This window comes from Aptenodytes forsteri, unplaced genomic scaffold (assembly GCF_000699145.1).
Source record: "Aptenodytes forsteri isolate BGI_AS27 unplaced genomic scaffold, ASM69914v1 Scaffold76, whole genome shotgun sequence".
NCBI classification, from domain to species: domain Eukaryota; kingdom Metazoa; phylum Chordata; class Aves; order Sphenisciformes; family Spheniscidae; genus Aptenodytes; species Aptenodytes forsteri.
This window is the reverse complement of record NW_008794444.1, coordinates 5,765,013-5,770,398: the sequence shown is the minus strand read 5'-3', so window position 1 is coordinate 5,770,398 and position 5,386 is coordinate 5,765,013.

Genomic DNA, 5,386 nt, shown 5'->3' with positions numbered 1-5,386 from the left:
GCAAAACGCATTTGAAGAAATCAAGAACAGATCAGGAATAACCCAGGAGCAAATGCTGAATCCACAGTGAACAAAGATTTCAACCTGTTCTGCTGAAAATAATGGGCTATTGAACAGGACGTGTGACAGGGAAGGGAGAAGAAGAAACATAGCAGAAAGAAAATCAGGAAAGCCCAAAGACAGTGTTTGCAACTTCCCTTGCATGTGCTGTGGAAATAAAATGATGGTAATGAGGACAGCCTCAACAGACAGCGGGGTAGACAGACTTTGAAAATCTGAGTTTCCGGGTCATTTCTAAGGCTCTGGGAAGGACATTATCGTCTTATCAATGAAGTCGCTTTGTCAGTTTATACAAAGTTCTGGGGAAACAATGTAAAACTGCAAGCAGAAGCATGAGTGGGAGACTCTCCTTGGGCACTCTCAGCAGGCTGCATGCAACAACGTGCAGAAAAAACACTTACTGCTTAAATTATGCATCCCCATTTCTCACCAGGTAGATTTTGAAGTGCTTTTGCTAGAACTCTGTCTTTAGAATGAATTTCTTATTTTATTGCTGAGCAGATATGAAGCAAAAGGAGAACTGCACACGTGTTTAAAAATTCCTAGCAACACACCACATGCTGCTGTGGTTTCAGAAATGAATTTGATGGTTAATTCCAGCAGCCTGCCTTTGAACTGGGCAAATTCCAAATCAATGGAGAACGTGGGTGGGGGCTGGCTGCCCCCTTCCACATTGCTGATGGGAGCAGGGCTGGGAGAGCGGGGGCCCTTCGAGCCAGCACCACATCACCCCCCTCCCACAGGTCCTTAATGAAGAAGCTTTGCACGTGTCGCCTTTCGGCCACGGGTGCCAACAGACCCAGGTGTCATGTGGTGGCTTCTCCCATTCCTGGTGACCTGAAGCAATCTGGGCACAATCATGATGAGAAAAGGATCTGCCAAAACCTCGCTGATGGTCTCTTCCAGGGATGCGAGATCCTTACAAGCACCCTGACTCCCTGCATGAGTTTTAGCCTCCTACTTGCAGCATGGAAACACAGTGCTAAACAGTGTGAGCCAGAAACATCACCTCTGCTGATGGCACTCGCACACAAGAAACAGCCAACCCACAAACCCCTCCATCACTTTTGAGTACAGTGGTACCTGCCAGCCACTTTGTAGCTGCAAATGAGGTTTTTTTGCAACTTAACAAGCTCCCCACTAACATTTTGCATATTCAGTTAATGGAGGGTTCCTGAAAAGTCAGATTCTTGTGGTAGACATCCACATCTTGTTGGATCTATGTGGCATTTCGCAGGGTAGAAGGTTTTGCTGTTGATGCTCTCTGCCCAGCTCAGGACACAAAATAACTGTGAAGCATCAGTATTTTCCACAGGAAAAAAATCATTTTTACAAAATATTTTTTTCAAAGTATAGAAAAAGTTACTATGGAAAGAACAGCAACTTGCATTTCCATATTACTGTGGGTCACCCTCTTCCCAGAGTCATGCACTACTGTGAAGCGTGGTACAATGAAGGATTCAGCAGGAATGTGTAACAGCAGCTGCAGGTTGTGCCAGCAGAGCACCAAAGTGTGTTGTGAAGCAGACATTAGTATTTTGGAGACCAGCACTGGTACAGGTATCCTGAACTTCCCCAATTTCTGTGAAATGGACATTCTTAACTTGTTCCTGATTTACTGAAGCAGCTCATTTTTAACATTCAGCTTCATTTGATATCACAGACATGAAAGCCAGAAGCCCAGATCTCCAGATTATCTTCAGGTGACAGAAATATAAGAGAGCAAAATTGAGTCCACCCCAATTTTTAAAGGGCAATGTTGCAAAATATTCATGAGCAATGTTGTTCAGATCTTCTTGTACCCTTCTTTGGCTGCTATTCAGTTACTCTCTCAAAAAATACCTCCCCAGTTACAAGCAGCCTGTCAAATTTCAATGTTATGAAATTTTTTTCAGGGTTCATGCTAAACTTGGAAAAAGAAGCTGCCACAGTAACCTGGGCTCCTCCTCCCCACACTAGCCAGCTAGGATCCAACCTTCCTTTCTTGTGCCTGCAATTAATTTAGTGATAAAAAAGTGCCATTTTGATGTTCAAGGACCTGATGAATTGGCACTAGCAGGGACGCAGGCAGCAAACCAGCCTGTGGATGCAAAAAGGCAGAAGAGAGAGAAGAAAAACAAGCCTCTTGTCAGCAGACAGTGTCGTGGTTTAACCCATAATATCCTGGTTCTTTCAGGTAATCTTTAAAATGCCAGGACAATTTTTCCTCGCTCTGCCCAGCTTTGCTGCCTTTGTTTTTTTAATGACCCAAGCTACAGCTTCTTCTTAACTGAACCTGCTAATCTCAAGCATCGCTGGAGGAGAAGGTGCTGTTTATTAATGACCAGTCACATGTGCAGCCTCTTCTTTTGCTGACCTCTCATCCTTTCGAGCAGAAAATACCCTTAATTTCCAGTTCCCTCACAGCAGGCATAAATCCCATGCCCACGGCTGGCAGTGCTGTTCCGTGCAATGCAGAAGCACAGGTTTCGCTATGGCTTCACAGTGCAGAGAGTTTTAAGCACTGGCCTTTGCCTTCCTTCTCAACTGTATTATCTGAGTAACCTTTAAAAAAAAGACAAAGCCATTTAAAGTGCTATTAAGCAGCGCGGGTGCACAGCACTCCTCATTCAGCCATCCCTCTGCCAGGCTGTGGCAGCCATGGGGCTCTGCCGCAGAGCACCGCAAACAAGAAAAGATCATCAGCTGTTCAGAAATGATCCTCAAGGTCTCAGTTTGCATTAAAAAGAGTATATACTTAGCTCAAGTACAGGTATATCAAACAAAGGGTAATACGAGTTTATCAGTCGGAGAGCTGTCAATATTACTTAACTTCCGAGTTGATGCAAAAGTTTCAAATTATAGTCATCACAGATAATCTTGAATTTAAACCAGGGAGCACTTTCTGAACGCTGACTTATAATTTCTTTTGAAATAGGAAATACTGATAAATAGAAAATATAACCTGAGAATCTACAGGCAGAGGTTATCATCGACTTTGGTTATCCTTGCTGTTGAGAATTTTCTTGTGTTAAAGGGTGCGGTGCAGGGGCATGCCCTGCGGAAATGCAGGGTCTTACTGAGTGAAACAGGTTCTGGGCAGGACCGGGAGCCAGCTGGTTAGGTCTGGGTTTAACCGAGGTGGAGCAGACACCTATTACTCGTTCTCAGGAGGGGTCTGGCAGCCAGGATTTGCCGGGGAAGTGTTGCAGGCAAGGCTTGAGGGCTCGCTGATGCTTCTTCCCATGACTGTCCCATCTTGTCTTTACCTCCAAGAGCACCAGCCAAAGCTGCTGCAGAAACACTTGCGAATCACGTGCACATGGTGCTGCTGGTGCCTCTCTCCTGCCTTTCTGACGTCTCACAATAGTCTCACTCTTGTGAAGAGAGCAAAGTTTTTATAACTCACTCGTGCTCTCTAAGAGCTTACACATTTTGTATCTCCATCTTTATTGACAAAGTTTCTCCTGCGATGATGTAGATCTGCAAACTGGGAGATTATGAATTAACAGATTCCCAATACAGAATACGTATCAGCTGCAGTTGGTGACAAGTAATCAAACCGTCACTGTTATCACCATGGGGATAAGCACGGCAAGTTGTGGGGAAAGGTGCAGCTCAGTACCCGCTCCGTGGGTGCACAACACAGGCAGCTGGGGAGCTCTCTATCCCCCTGCTGCAGCTCCTCCGGTTGCCTCCTCCTCCTCACTACGGGATAAGAGCCTGCAAAGGGCAGTCACCACATGCTTTCTGTGGTGCCTGAGTTTTCTGTGTAGTACCTTCTCTGCATCACCTTAAGACAGCATTTAAAACTGAAGATAGGCAAGATAAAAATGGTTCAAAGACGCTTTGCTTTCATCCATCCCAGTCTGGCCACATTACCACCTTGATGGCTTAGGGTGGTGGCTGTGCTTTGGTGCTGCAGGATGCATGGGGGTTAGCAAGCAAGGCCGGTGGGTCTCAGGTGTCTGCCAGGTCTGCCCAGCCTCCCCCTTCCCCAAGTCATTGGGCAACCTCCACCCAGATGGGATGGTCGGCAGGGGTATCCCTCCATGGTGGAGAAGCCATGAACGGCAGCTCCGCTCAGGGACCATTTTCTAGCAGGCACTGCCTGCATTCAGAGCTCATTTTGGCTAGAATGTTTAACCTCCTGGACCGAGGTCATTAGCTTCCAGGGGGAAGGGGAGCTGAGCAAGGCGAATGTTGTAAATCCTCACAATTTTAATGTATAAAAGATCCGAAGGAGTTGTTTAGACTCACAGAATAAAATGACACTTTTGAGTCAAAACTTCACCAGAAGGGATAATAAGGTAGAGGTGATTCCCAGGGAGCGCAGCCAGCAGCCCAGGCTTTCCGGTGCACCAGCTTCGTACCAACAAATACAAGCACGGAGCAGAAAAAGTCATCTGGATAGTGTCCTAGGGTTATAGCAGCCAGAGGCAGACCTGAGTCATGCTGCTTCCCATGTGTCAGGATAAGACAGCAACAACAGAGGATCAGAGTACTTTTTTGTCACAAAGATCGACCTCAGTTTATCTTATTGTGCCTCCAGTATGTTGCTGCTCTACATTGTCTTTGGCATTTTCATGCAAGAGAACAAGAAGGTCTGACAGTCGTGGGCAGCAAGGACACCAGCCTGGGCTGCAGAAGGATCCATCTGAGGAGCATCTTCTACAGCATGAACAAACCACTGCTCTAGCCCAAATCGAGCAGGGTTGTGCTTCAATTTAAGAATGACCTTTGCCAAGTGCTCCCCAGTCAAAGCTTCTATAGTTCACACCCACTCTGGTGTTTTCTTTTTAAAACACTTTTTCTGAGATCAAAGCACAAGTATTGATGATAGTGATGATATTAATGATATTAAAGGTACAAGAGCAGGCCATCCCCACGTGCTGAAAGACGAGCTGGTGGGGAAGAAGACCAGCCTGACTGAACAGAGAACTTTGGCTGGAACTCAGGGAAAAAAAGAGTTTATGACCTTTGGAAGAAGGGGCAGGCAACTCAGGAGGGCTACAAGGATGTCGTGATGTTATTCAGGGAAAAAATTAGAAGGGCCAAAGCCCAACTAGAACTTAATCTGGCCACTGCTGAAAAAGACAATAAAAATGTTTCTATAAATACATTAGCAACAAAAGGAGGGCTAAGGAGAATCTCCGTTCTTTATTGGATGTGGGGGGAAACATAGCGACAAAGGATGAGGAAAAGGCTGAGGTACTTAATGCCTTCTTTGCCTCAGTCTTTAATAGTAAGAGCAGTCATTCTCCAGGTACCCAGCCCCCTGAGCTGGAAGACAGGGACGGGGAGCAGAATGAAGCCCCCATAATCCAAGGGGAAATGGTTAGCGACC